The sequence below is a fragment of the Mixophyes fleayi genome, chromosome 5 (assembly GCF_038048845.1).
Source record: "Mixophyes fleayi isolate aMixFle1 chromosome 5, aMixFle1.hap1, whole genome shotgun sequence".
In the NCBI taxonomy this organism is placed as follows: domain Eukaryota; kingdom Metazoa; phylum Chordata; class Amphibia; order Anura; family Limnodynastidae; genus Mixophyes; species Mixophyes fleayi.
Genome location: NC_134406.1, coordinates 92,880,869 through 92,896,140, shown reverse-complemented (window position 1 = coordinate 92,896,140; position 15,272 = coordinate 92,880,869).

Sequence of the window (15,272 nt, the reverse complement as noted above, 5' to 3'; positions counted from 1 at the left end):
TACAGCATAAAACATAATCCTCCCAGGAATATCCAACAGTGATGGCTTCTGTCTTTGCATGTAAAGATCCAGTGGAGAACCCCTATATTACCTAGACCACCATAGGGCTAATTCAGAAAAACGTGAGAAGCAAAAGTATTAAAAAAAGCACATATTCAAATTGGATAGAGTCATTTCAATTAATATCGAGCAAACTTGATTGTCTTTGTTTGAAATTATGCGTAGAGCACGCTACGGCGTGGAAGGGCGTATCCAGCCGCAACACGTGGCAATAACAGTTTTTACACTTTTGTATACATTCGCACAAACACACACATTTGTAAATAGTACATATTAATCGTAGTCGCAACACATAGTTATTTATGTCAAAATATAGTAGTGTTTATATGTAACATTATAAGTTATATGCATATTAGTGATACATATGGTTCAGGTTAAAGGAAACGTGTCATGTCTGATATCATATTGATCCCCTTTACATCAGCAGCTGTCCGGTGCATTCGGCGAAGAGATCGCAACCTTTAATATGATGCTGACTGTAAAATGCTAATGGACTGGTTGTAATTGGAGTTTGGCGGGAAGAACAGAGCTCATCCCCTGGAGAGATGACCCCCACCTTTGGATTCCTTAGATTGAACCAGCCTATGATCTGCAACCCCCTGGACCTTCCTGAAGCCTAGACCAATATAAGCAAGCCATACCATCTGCATTGTTTCACTGTATTTCTGTTTGCATATAAGCAGGAGCTTTTCATCCAGTGATCAGACATCTTGTCCACAGACTTCAGGACTGAATGACTGTTCACTGGATCCAGAGCGCCTGCGATAAGTAACGGCTGTACTTACTATTATTTCGCTTGAATTATTCTGCTACTTTTTGAGAATAAATATTTGTGCGTTGGAAACACAAATCAAGATTCGACAATCGTTATTGGATAGCGACAAAACGTGCATAACAGCCTGTTAGTGAAGCCGGTGATACAAAGAGTGGCCTGTCTGTGACAAATGTTACGTAGTGGTGTACATGCTGCTGCTGTTCCTGCTGGTGAAGGTGAATGACCAACCCAGTGGGCTGTCACAGTCATATAGTCTTTGGTTTGACCACTTCCACTTGTCCACATATCTGTAGTTAAGTGGACAGTGGGCAGAATGGCATTTTTCAGCACAATCTCTACATTTGTACACAATTTTTGGTATAGTTGTGGAATAGCTTTACGGGAAAAATGGTGTCGCGATGGAATTCTGTAACGCGGTCACAAAACCTCAATTAACTGTGAAAAACCAGCTGCGTTTATTGTGGATATTGGACGCAGATCTAACACTAGCATGGCAGCCATGGCGTCTATGATTCGCTTGGCGACTGGGTGACTGCTGTTATATTTGCTCCCCCTAGCAAATGATTGTTTCACAGTTAATTGTTGAAATGTAGGACTGCTTTTTCTTGGCCTTCCTCTGGGCTGAGGATTCACCCCCAGCAGCAGCAACAGCAGCAGCAGCAGCAGTGGGACTAACGCTTTCTTCAGAGGAATCAATAATAGTGCAGGAGTCATCCAGCCTTAATAATTAGGATGCAGGGCTAACTCCGAGCGCTACTGAGGATATTGATGAGGATGGTGTGGTGGGTGTATTTTGTAGCCGTCGGGATGTCGGTGAGCAGAGGGTCCTAGCTGATGATGGAGTGCTTGTAATTTTTTTGGAAGAACTTTCAGCTTTTCCCAATACTTTGCCATGAACTCTCGTCAAATGGCATAACATAGGCGAAGTTTCAAGATGGTTAAGGTCCCTCCCTCGACTGACTGTGGCTTGACATACACTACAAATGGCTATACAGTTGTTGTCTGGATTGGGGTAGAAATAATTCCACACATAAGAAGTGGATTTTTTGGTTTTATGGCCAGGCATGACAATGACCTTTTTCTTGTCACGTGCCAGAACTGCTGCCACTGGTGCAGGACTGACACAAACAACCTCATCCTCATCAACATCCTCATTAGCGTCCTCGTCACCTCCACAAATCTCCCCCTCATCCTCTTCTATTTCCAAAGTGGCATCCTCAATTTGTGTATCACCGGCTACACTCGGGCTGTTCAGGCACACATCAGCAGAACTGCTGAAAGGGTCCCTCTTTATGGGTACACTAACAGAATGCTCACAATTAGACATCCCACTGTTGGATGGACTCTCCACAGGGATTGGTGTCATTTATCTTGCAGCTCGGCTTTGACGCGTAACAGTAGTTGTGCACCACTTGTAGGCTCTGTAACATTTTTAGATCTGCCACTAATAGACAATTCATTCTCTCTTTGCCACTGCATGTATAGAATGGCATGTTGGTAATTTTGTTTTCATCGGCCCTTAACTTTTCCTCAGTTACACTTCTTTTGCGCTTCAACACCGTAAAATTTTTTGGGGTGTGTGTTTTTTTTGACTGCTTTCAAAAGACTGTGTAGTTTGACATCGCCTTTCCCAGATGACGTACTGGGAACACTACCATCAGGACTGGTGATAGAACCTGGTTGCTGATTCTGCTCAAATGTGGACTGCTTAGAATCCATTATGAGCCCAACGTACTTGTAATGCTACAAATTGTTTTAGATACTGCTGACAAATATGACTTTTGACAGCCACAAAAATGAATGCAAAAGAATGGGGGACACCCCAAAAGCACTTGGGGGTGCTAAAATTATTTTTCAGAATGCTGACAAACAGGACTTTTGACAGCCAGAAATATTAATGCAAAAGAATAGGGGAAACTCCAAAAGCACTTGGAGTGCTAAATATTATATTTTAAGTCTGCTGACAGATAGTACTTTTGACAGCCAGAAATATTAATGCAAAAGAATGGGGGACACCCCAAAAGCACTTGGGAGTGCTAAATATTATTTTTTTAGACTGCTGAAAAATAATACTTTTGACAGCCAGAAATATTAATGCAAAAGAATGGGGGACACCCCAAAAGCACTTGGGAGTGCTAAATATTATATTTTAAGTCTGCTGACAGATAGTACTTTTGACAGCCAGAAATATTAATGCAAAAGAATGGGGGACACCCCAAAAGCATTTGAGTGTGTTAAAAATTATTTTTAAGATTGCTGACAAACAGGACTTTTGACAGCCAGAAATATTAATGCAAAAGAATGGGGGACACCCAAAAAGCGCTTGGGAGTGCTAAAAATTATTTCTCAGATTGTTGACAAACAGGACTGTTGACAGCCAGAAATATTAATGCAAAAGAATGGGGGACACCCCAAAGCACTTGTAGTGCCAAATATTGAAAAAAAAAAGACTCCTCTATCCTCCACTCTTCTCTATTAATTGTTATCACAAAGTACCACCAGCAGCAGGTAGTGAAAATTGCAAGAACAGGTAGGAGAGAGAAGCACAGTTTATCCACTGATTTTGGAAGGGTAGCTCCAATTTTGTGTGACTGTCCCGTTCAGTCAGGACTTTGTCCCGCTTCACACTGTACTGCTCGTTAAGGACAAGCTGCATGCACTACTCTTAGATGCATGCAGCTCACTCTTAATAAGCAATACAATGTGAAGTAGGACATACATTCTAACTATACTTGCAGTTGGGACGTGTCTTCATGGGATAGCCACATAAAATTGGCCCCCACCAGAATCAGGACAGTTGGCTACCATTGTCCATGTATTTAAAGGGAATGGGAAGAGTTAGAGAGCAGCATAGCACTGATGATCAAATGAAAACCACACCCCTTACGGAGACTCAGATGGAATGGCGTAGAAACCCCCCCTCTAGAAATCCTGAATCTGGACATGAGCTTAGGATGACAACAGTACACCCTTGTCAGCGAGTTTGACAATGATCTCTACTCTAGTCTACAGGAATTTTGCCTGCTTTTCTACACTAGTGGCCAGGACTGGGGTTGTCTTTTCTACACCAACCACTAGATGTGTGGTTGTCTTTTCCACACCAGCCACTAGATGTGCGGTTGTCTTTTCTACACCAGCCACTAGATGTGCGGTTGTCTTTTCTACACCAGCCACTAGATGTGGGGTTGTCTTTTCTACACCAACCACTAGATGTGGGGTTGTCTTTTCTACACCAACCACTAGATGTAGGGTTGTCTTTTCTACACCAGTCACTAGATGTGGGGTTGTCTTTTCCACACCAGTCACTAGATGTGGGGTTTTCTTTTCTACACCAGCCACTAGATGTGGGGTTGTCTTTTCTACACCAGCCACTAGATGTGAGGTTGTCTTTTCTACACTAGCTACCAGGATTAAGGCCTGCTTTTTTACACTAACTGCCTGGACTGGGGTCTACTTTTCTACACTAGCCACCAGGACGGTGGTTGGCTTTCCGCACTAGACAAAGGATAGACTTAGAGAGGCTCCTAAAAAATAACCTTTGTGTAAGTCTGCCCTTGTATTTTATTTAGTCTCAAATGACTTAAAGACAAACAATGCTTTATGATATGTGTGTGTTCATATAGTAATAAAATATGTGTGTATGTGTAATATATGTGTATTCAATCAAAGTTTTCTACTGACTACACTGCTTTCATAGGAGATAGGAGGACCCTATCAAATGCATGGGCTTAATATAACCCACACACCACACAGTATTAGAAAAAGCCAAGAATACTCCCCTATACTGGAGTTATTTTATTAACCTCAGTCCTACACTGACCATGAAGAACCTCCAGGTTTAGATTCCACTATTCCCACTGCAATGGAGACCCAGGATCTGATTTGGACGCCTTTTTGTAATTTCAGCATGCAGATGGACGCAAAATGCAAATAGATTGTAAACAATAGAAAAGCCATATCCACTCTGTTCTGCCCATGATCCATCGTGCAAACTATGCCATTTTGCCATGCGTGGTAGCTTTTGCATTTGCTATACAGTGACCCTGAGTCGCATTAAATAACACTTGTATTAGTAAAATATTAGTTAAACTATTTTGTGTAATAAAAAAAGGAAATATAATTGCTCTTGGTAATGAATCATATACATATGGATATTTGTATTTTATTTACTGTTCTGTTATTATGCTCCAATTCTAATCCTGAATTTTTGCTAGTATACTCTTCATAACCTGCATGTCCAACTGTAGCTTCTGGTGTAGATATCTAAAAGCAGCCCACAGACTCCAACATATTATACAATATAAATGTTTCAGCCAGACACTTAATATTGTCAAAACTATCAGTTTTTCTTATGAAATACTATGTAAAGCTGAATCATATTTAATTAAACACCACATATTAATATATAACATAGTTATAAGTTCTAAATCATTAATAGTTAATATGTATTAGTTCACCTTTAAGAGTTTTACAATTTGGAATATATCACATTATCACTATTTATGTGTGAGAATAATTCGCTTCTCATTTGCCTGTTTTATTTAGCATGGCAAGTTTAACATAAACCAGTTTTACATGATAAGGGTAACAGCCAGATGTATTCATCACCTTCTTGTATTATTTTACAAATCTGCTGTAATAATCAGGTTCTACAAAAGCGCCTGTGCTGATCTCATTAGTTCAAACATATTACAGGGATTTTAAACCATAGTGTTTATCACATACATTAAACAGGAACTTTTCTGCAAACAGAGTTTCGAAGTTTGTGTGACCATTATTTGTTTGAAGAGATCCTGTCTTTACACTCGGGCCAGCCACAGACTAAGCAGACTAATAGGTTCTTTCATCACCCCAGAACAGTGCCTGCTGTGGCAATCTTTCAACAAGCTCTGTGTCTATGCACACAGCAGCACTGAACTCAACTTTCAATTACTAGTTTATTATTACAAGATGCTCAGGGGCCTGAGTGGTGAGTACTACATGCCAATGCAACTATGGGCTTCTTGTGAAGTTGTAGTGGTGGAGACACGGAAGGCAATGAAATATTACTGTGGACCACTCTAGTGATGACAAATGGTCTTTCATAGAGGTCTAAAACGACCACCTCACTTGAGAACATGTGTTCTTGTCCTGCAAGAATTCAAAATACCATATGCTAGACTGGTTCACACTGAAGGTGTAAATTTGTTGGATCTACAGGAGATATTAAGGTGATAGAATATCACCAGAAAATATTTCCATAGACCGTTCCTTTATATATTGTTTTACATAGTTGATTTGTATATTTTTGTTTGGAATAATTGTGTGCACTTTTAATAATAGGTTTGAGATATAGCATCATAAATTATACCAACGAAAATGTACCTTGCCAGCTATGCTCATTAGCATTTATCACCACGTGTTTTGGTTTTGTTTCCCAAAACATCCTCAAGTTTTGGTATTGGTATTGGCAAAACTGTGTTTTTTGGTGTTTTGGTAAAATCATGTAATTTTAAGCTGTTTTTTGTTCCTACATTAGTATTTATACGATTTACATTAATTTACACTAATATAGTCTACTTATAAATAATTTCAGTGAGTGGCTGTTTGTGTCAACACAATTTCTAGCATTACAGTCTGTTTTGTTGACGGAATTAGTCACCCAGTGTAGTAGTCACACATTTTATACAATGTATATATTTTAATATTTTGTATGTGTCTTTGTATAATATTTTCCTATCTTTTCTCATCATCAGAAATATTCCAATAATCAAATTTCTTCACCAACATCACAAATAGCCCAGCAATCAGCATTACAATAGCACTATAGCTGAATTAAGGCCCCATGGACTCAGAGGCCAGATAGTTGTTTGCCCCCACTCCCCCTACTCCAATAGACATTGCCAATATTTTCTTTCCCATGTCATTCCCCTGCACCTTTCAATCACACCACTCTACCTACCCTTGTAGATCTTCATGTTACCAAAGAGAAATCTCCTCCTGCAACCCCAGCAGGCTCCAGCTGTTGTGGAACTACAAGCACAAGCATACCAGACATGCTGGAGCTTGCAGTTCCACAAGTGGAGGGTAACAGGTTGATTTATACTGATTTGTGTCAAGTTCTGATAATATGTATTTCCCCCAATCAAGTTGTATTAAACATATTAAATATTAGCTATATTAATATTAAACCGTATTAGCCTGGGTGGGCAGTTTTTAACCCAGCACTTTAATATTGTTTCTTAGACAAATGAATGCTGAAAATGAAATTTTTCCATATATAATCACCATAACGTTAGCCATCACTTAATGTTTTTTCAACCCACCCCATCCCATTTTTAGCACCATTAATTGCAGCTAACTGTAACCCTTAAAAAAATGCCATTTTTGAAATTAAAAAGTTAAACATTTCTTAAACAGAAAAAAATCTAAATTATTCCTGTGTCATAATGTCCAAGAATAGTAGTCACCCCATATGCAATCATTTTTCACTTCATGTGCACCCCACCTGTGTTATCTGAGTCTAAAAATCATTGGGCAGTTTTCTACCCAACTGGCCAATAGATTTAGTTATTTTGGACATTTTTGTCAGATGCTGCTATTCGATATTACTGATATTTTGATTAGATATAGAATATTTCGGTCGTCACTCGTGTAAAATATTCATTCGCGGGAAGCCTATCCGATTCGGATTCAAAGCCTGGTGTCTGTGTTCTGCAAATGGTTACTTGTACCAAACCTTATTATATGGCGGTGCTGCTACACCACATGACATAACTGTTGGACTTGGAGCTGATGTTAATCTCACTTTGCTTCAAAATGTAGGATCGTCATCATGTCAGCGTGTTTATTTCGATAATTTCTTTACATCTTATCATCTAATGTGTATCCTGACTGAAAAATGTTTCTTTGTTGACAAATCATTCAGCTGTTGAACCACTAGTCACAGCCAGACATTATGATTGTGGGTAAAAAACATGTCAACATCAATGTTCCATTGTTGATCAAGGATTATAATATCAACATGGGAGGCGTTGACCTTCACAATAACGCTTTAGGCAATTACCGAATTGGTATTCGCTCAAAGAAGTGGTGGTGGTCACTTTTCACCAAAACGCTTTCAAACATGTTCATGGAAATTACATGTTTGGGTAGCAAAAAGTGAAATAACCCAACGTATATCACAGCTGGAACTCAGAGATGAAGTCACGCATTTTTATTGGCAGATCAACCAGTTGATAGTGACGATGAAAAAGGTGAAAGACATTTATCAAGTACAAGTCTGCAACATTCCGCTGGTAGAATTCTGGACAATAAGTCTAAACATTGTAAAGTTTGCCATAGCTTTTATTTGTAAAAATTGCAAGGTGAATTTGCATTCAAAATGTTTTGAAAGATATGCAGCCCATAAATGAATACTTACCTTACATTTACTACTAATAACATATTGTTAATACTCAATACTAATCTATATTGTTGTTATAATTAGTTTGCTTGAATAAATGAATGTATTCTTGTATAAGTAGCTTTTTTACAAAATGACTTAATGTATTGGCCCGTTTGTTACTCAGAAATCGCTACACCGAAAAACAGACAGCTTGTCTGGTTACTCTGGTCAGAGGTGGTCCAGATTCCCACACGGCTCACTTCACTGTAACTTACATATGTCTATTATACATAAAAGCATACTTGCCAACTCTCCCGGGAATATCCGGGAGACTCCCGAAATCTGGGTCAGTCTCCCGGACTCCCGGGAGAGAGGGCAATTGTCCTGATTCCAGACCGGCTGTGGAAAAGTAAATGGAGGGGGCGGGGCTTATTGTTGTCATGGGTGCGCCATTGTGGCCCCGCCCCCTCATTTTATTGGTTGAAAAGGGTGGTGATAGTATTGGGGGCAGGGCTAATGGCACAATTCTTCAAGCCTCGTCCCCACACACCCACCAGCCCCCCGGACCAACCGGGACACAAGCTGCCAATGTTGGCAAATATGCATAAAAGGTAAAATTCACCTCATAAGATATCCTTGTTTATCTGCTTTCTGGCCATTCACCAAATCTAAGAAGGTGGCTGGCCCTTTAGTACTTATAGACATCTATCAATGTGACTATGCAGTGTATTGTGCATATACCTTATATTGTGATGATGTCACCAGTCTGCACTTACATGGAAGTGGCTCTCCAATCCAAGCCTTGGAAGATGACAACATTTACAACCCACCTGTGTCTCATCTGCTGCCCTCTGCTATTTCAGAGGAGAATAGCGCAGTGTTTGTCATCAGTAGGGGCTTAACGAGTCACCAAGACATGTCCTAACCAGAGTAGATATAGGTAAGAAAGATGCTGGTGAGAACACATCTGTTACAGAATGGTTAAATGTTAAATAGATGCCTCACGGTGCTGGGGTCATGGGTTCAATGCAATTTGTATGTTCCGTGTTTGCGTGGATTTCCTCTGAGTGCTCCGCTTTCCTTCCACACGCCAAAGGCACACTGGCCAGTTAATTGGCATCTGACAAAATTAGCCCTATACAAAATTTCTGACACATAGTCACAGATTTATAGCTGCTGATTTTTCCCAGTAAAAGTATGTGTGTTAATAAGTGTACATTCCAATTAAGCTTATTACTAAACTTGTACTATAAATTTTTTAAAGATGCATGACAGGTACACTTTAGGTAGCGAGAATTGAGGACATGTCCTATATTTAATCACTGGATTATTTTACTGAAAATTAAATGGATTAAAAAAACATGTCATGGTTTTGCTTGGATCAGAAAAAATTGCTACAATATCTAATTTCCTAGAGCTTCTAACTCTGATCTCCTGAGACTGCTTATCATTTTATATACAATTAAAAGTATAATGACAATAATATAATTAGCTACTTCACAGTGTTTGCCTACTGAGGTATAAAAAAAAAAGCTCTTGTTTTAATTAGCTTAAAAAATCGCTTGAGTCATAAAAAATTATATTGAACTGCTACAGTTATGTAAAGATTGATGCTATGATCTACAAATTTGGTTAGATGCAACCAGTGATTGAAATCGCAGCATATGTGAGATTGTAAATCTGGCTTCTTAAAATAACGCTGCCTTGGTTCAACTTATCCATAATTGATGTGCATCCAATTTGTATAATTGCCTTCTTCTACTAAATTGTAGTGAATTGTCAGCTTATGGTGAACATTGTGAATGGGGAAAGTGCTCTCAGTGCCATGACCAATGTCTGAATTATGTTCTCGCCTATGTACCACCAATGCTTGTGTATGGTGGCAATTATGCAACAATTATTACACATTTAACCTTATAGTGTCACCTGAATTGCTATTTACGAGTAAGTTAAAGATTTAGGGTTGAACGCATAAAAATGTGTGTAAAATGTATGCTGCAAAAAACAGCAACCCACATTTACCTGTTTATTTTCAATTGCACATATCTTACAATATGTGCAATTTAAATAATTGTAATAAACAGTTAGATGTACGAATGTGGCACTTTTGGTCCCAGCAATTTTGGCAGCAATAAATTCATTGGCTATGCTGACGTTTGCAGAATTAAAAGTGCCAGCATACACATAGCTGCTAGAGCATGCTGGCGCTTGTAGAACTACTAGTGCCAGCATGGTCTGTCACCCAAGACCCACTGGAACCTGTATGAATTTTTTTTTTAAATGAATACTCCCCCAAACACTCTTTTACCAATTTGTCCTCTTCCGGAGACAGGTGTTGGGAAGGGTACAAGTGAATTCAGCAAAAGTTGTTTTTTTTTCCTAGGGAGGAATATTTCCCCAAGGAAATCCAGTCCCGTGCTGAACAGCAGTGTCATGTTATGACGGGTGTCCGCCACCCTGCGCGTTTCCCTCTGTGACCAACTCCGCCTGTCAATTGCAACCACCGGGTGCTGGTTGCAACTTTTGCAGGGGAAGGACCACATGCTGTTCGCCCCCTCGCAATTGCCACAACCAGCTCAAATTATGAGTGCTGGTGCATAGATCTTCTTTGGAGTAGGTGGTGGGTCACGCTGTTTTCAAAAAAAAGAGGCCCAATAAAGTCCAAAATGAACATTCTGTAATGTTGAGGAAGATGGGCATTTATTTTACACCTCATATTAAATGAACAAAGTGCAGGGTTTCCCCTAATTATTGGTCAACTGAATATGAAAAATGTACATGATTTCAGAATGGTATCACATCATGACAACGTAATTGGCAGTGTAATGTCATGTAAGACCATTACAGCCAATCAGAAGCTGCTAACAACCTGTGGAAGTTGTTGAAAATGTTGAGGGGACATTTCAAGACTCCACCATGCAATTCATTTGGGTATATCTACTACACTTGAAATAGCCTATTCAAGAATCTTGTGGTCTCCTCTATAATAGCAAGGCAAAATGTTACTATCTAAATCAGTTGACAAATAAGATGTTGACACTCACAGTTTGTTCATTTAATGTGGGGGAAGGGGGGGGGGATATAAATGCCCACCTTCCACAACATCACAGAATATTCATTTTACTTTAGACTTATTAGTAAATTGCATTTCAGCTCATACTAAAAGATACCCAGATGCAAATTAAGTCTGTGTAATGATATTAAGAATATTCGATTCTTTAAATAGTGTTTATTCACATTCAACACATAGAGCATAGAATGTTACCTTATTACCTCATTATTCAATATAACACTATACATTAACATGTAATAAGTCGATGGAGTACATCACAAGCCTTTTAAAGGATAAGGTTTTAAACTGTCACAAGACATGAGATTCATGGTACACATTTTATCACACTCCATTACCTGGTACTAGTTGAGCCACTTCCTCACTTCTTGACATTTAAATATTTTTCTCTTTTCTTCTTTCTCCCAAAGTATTGTATTTTTTACCCTCGGGGGCGGTAGCGTTGCAGATCGCTCCACCCTAGATGGACATAAATCTTGTCTTTACCTTACAATCCCCTTTCCCTTCCCTGGTCCCTTCCCCTTTCCTACATTTATACAGAAAAATCCAACAACATTGTACTTTTCCCAGCCTGGATTCCAGGATCAGATTCAGATTACCTGTTAGATGCCAGTTTACTGTATTTCACTATTGTCATAAATTATTTTGGAACATGCTTCCTACTCTTCGAATATATTTAGTAGCACATGTATAAACTCTATAATGGGCAGCACGGTGGCCAAGTGGTTAGCACTTCTGCCTCACATCACTGGGGTCATGAGTTCAATTCCCAACCATGGCCTTATCTGTGTGGAGTTTGTATGTTCTCCCCGTGTTTGCGTGGGTTTCTTCCAGGTTCTCCGGTTTCCTCTCACACTCCAAAAACATACTGGTAGGTTAATGGACTGCTATCTAAATTGACCATAGTCTGTCTGTGTCTTTCTCTCTCTGTCTGTGTGTATGTTAGGGAATTTAGACTGTAAGCTCCAATGGGGCAGGGACTGATGTGAATGAGTTCTCTGTACAGCGCTGCAGAATCAGTGGCGCTATATAAATAGATGATGATGATGATGATGATGATATAATCTAGCTATAAAAATTATATGCAATAATGTCATTTTTATTAAGAAGTCAAATATCTAATGCCGCTTGTTTTTCACTTTATATTCCTGTTGTTATGGAAAATAAACAGATTTAAAAGCAAACAAAAAAAAACATGTAATAAGCTATATGTTATTTTTTAAATCAAATCTGCTGAGAAAACAATAGTACTGCCAATGCTTATATTCTATGGTAAAATATATCAGTACTCTCGCATCAGATACTGGTGCTTACGCAGTCACCTGTGCTGGTGAATAAAAAAATGAAAGAATTAAAAATAAAGTGCTGATATTGAATATCGAGCACCATTATAAAAAAAGCACTACTATATTTGAGGGGAATTTTTGGTTGTTACTACCTGACTATTCATATCAAATATTATGCAGTTTTTTTTTCATAAAAGTTTAAGTACATACACTCTTCAGATGTTGTGCAACTTCCAGTCACTGTCTAACTAAGGATCATGGAGCTGAATAGTTTTGTAATAACTGAAAAGTCCCCAGATGGATCTTTTAAAAGTAAAATAGATAGAGGTCTGTTGAGTATTGTGGGAAATGCAGACTTGCCATATTCGAATAACATTTTTCTGGAAAACACTTTATAAAGACATTGGGAATTATATACTAACTTAGGTGCAAATGTGCTTGAGTAGAGAAACTTATAGCAACCAATCACCATATGCTTTCATTAGTCAGCACATGCACTAGACTGGTCAAAGCTAATTTCTGATTGGTTAAATTGGGCTTCTGACCTGTGTACTTCTGCACTCATACTAGCAAATAACCCCCATGGAACTCTACAACCCACAAAGAGATATGGGGGTAAATGTATGAAGCTGAGAGTTTTCCGACGGGTTTGAAAAACCAATCAGATTCTAGCTATCATTTATTTAGTACATTCTACAAAATGATAGCTATAATCTGATTGGTTGCTATAGGCAACATCTCCACTTTTCAAACCCGCCGGAAAACTCTCAGCTTGATACATTTATCTCATGTTGTACATCAGCAAGATAAGAGTAGATGAAAATAATGACATTAAGCAACATTGCAAGGGATAACTAATGTGCATTAATATGTTTTTAGAAACACAATTTTCAAAAGCCGGTTTTGTTCCTGGTAATCAGGGGCAGTTGACAAATATAGAAATGCAGCTTAGTCACAGCTCAAGTGCCAAACATTGCACATCCCTGATTTTGATACTGCTAAACTACAATAGTACCTTTACACTGTAATCTCTGTATATGAAACACAGTATGTCTCTGTGAGCAATCTGTACACAGAATCAGTCACAGTGATGTTTAGGCCAAGTAACTGGAATCTGCAATTTTAATTCAATGCTGTTTACTTAACAAGCTCTTGTTATGCAGCCAGCATTCACTCAACATAATGGTTCCTACCTGCCAATGTGCTTTGAGGGATATTGTTACCATTAAATTTGCCATCTACATTTTCATGTTTGACATAATTGAGGAATGGATGCTCTTATGAAAATTAAACTTGTGGTCCTTCTGGGCTACTGTAACCCTATTAAAATGTAATGAGATTCTTGATGCATCTTCTTTGGGTTTTTATTAAATAGAATATCAGTATGACTAATTTCTCTGGCCTAAATGCAGGCTGGGAAGAAGCATTATTGATAGGTCTAAGCACAAATGGTCTTCTTGACTCAGCCTCTAATGGCCTAATAATGCATTATACTTGAATCAGAAATACTTTGAGTTGTAGTGCTTATTGTCATTATTGGAGACACCTGGGTGCATCATTCATCACGGCTACAAGCAAAACAACCCACTTGTTTATTATTCTGTCACTACCCATCTCTATTTAGACCCATGTTCCTCTCATTTGGTTGGCTGCAAAAAAGACCAGGCCAGACAGAAATTGCTCTGTGGTTTCTTCATTCTGTTAGTGAAGATTTCAAAGTGGACTTTCAAATATGCAACACTGTTTCATGAAGATACTTTAAGGTGTGCTGTCAATCATATTATGCTTGCCTGGTGTGTCTGTATAGAGGGCAGATCCCATTCACTTCTGTGACATCACACGCTCTACAGGTTCATAGATACATATAAAAAATACCTGACAAATTCGTCTTTTTATACACACAATTGAGGAAATAGGACATAATATGTAGTCAGGATATAAAGTGATTGGTTTATCAAATTAAATATTAAAAATAAAGCTAGCAAGATAATAATACTAATAACAAAATGTACTAATTGTATTAAATATTATGTTTGTCTCTTTGACAACCTTTAAATTATAAACTCATGTGAAGAATTGCTGTCGTTACTTTCTTCAATTGACAGGACATGCTGGGATTTGTAGTTCCACCACGACCTGACCATCAAGCTGTATATGCTTGATCTAAACCCTTAAATTGTTGACTCAAGATAATTAAATAATCTAGCAAAATGAATCCAAAGTTTTTTTTAAATGGATTTTAAATGGAAAATGTGTCCCTTTTCACACACTACACCAGGGTTTCCCAAACCCAGTCCTCAGGGCTCCCTAACAGTGCAGGTTTTCTATATCTCCTTGCTGGAGCACAGGTGTATTCATTACTGACTGACACATTGTAACAGATCCACAGGTGGTCCTAATTATGTCACATGTGATCCAGAAAACCTGCACTGTTGGGGAGCCATGAGGACTGGGTTTGGGAAACCCTGCACTACACCATTATCTGCCGTGCTATTCCACCTTGTTTTCCAATTACAGTGACAGCTACTGAATGAATTCAACAATGTAAAAAAACACCATTATGAAGGAATGTGTTTGTCGCATACATAATCTATGGGTCTTATTGTTATAAAATGCTGATCCAGTGTCATACTTACTGCAATCACAAAGGCAGCAACTGCAATAGATATTGATCCTCATGTGGAGCTTTGGTCCCATCACTGGATCTTTGATCTC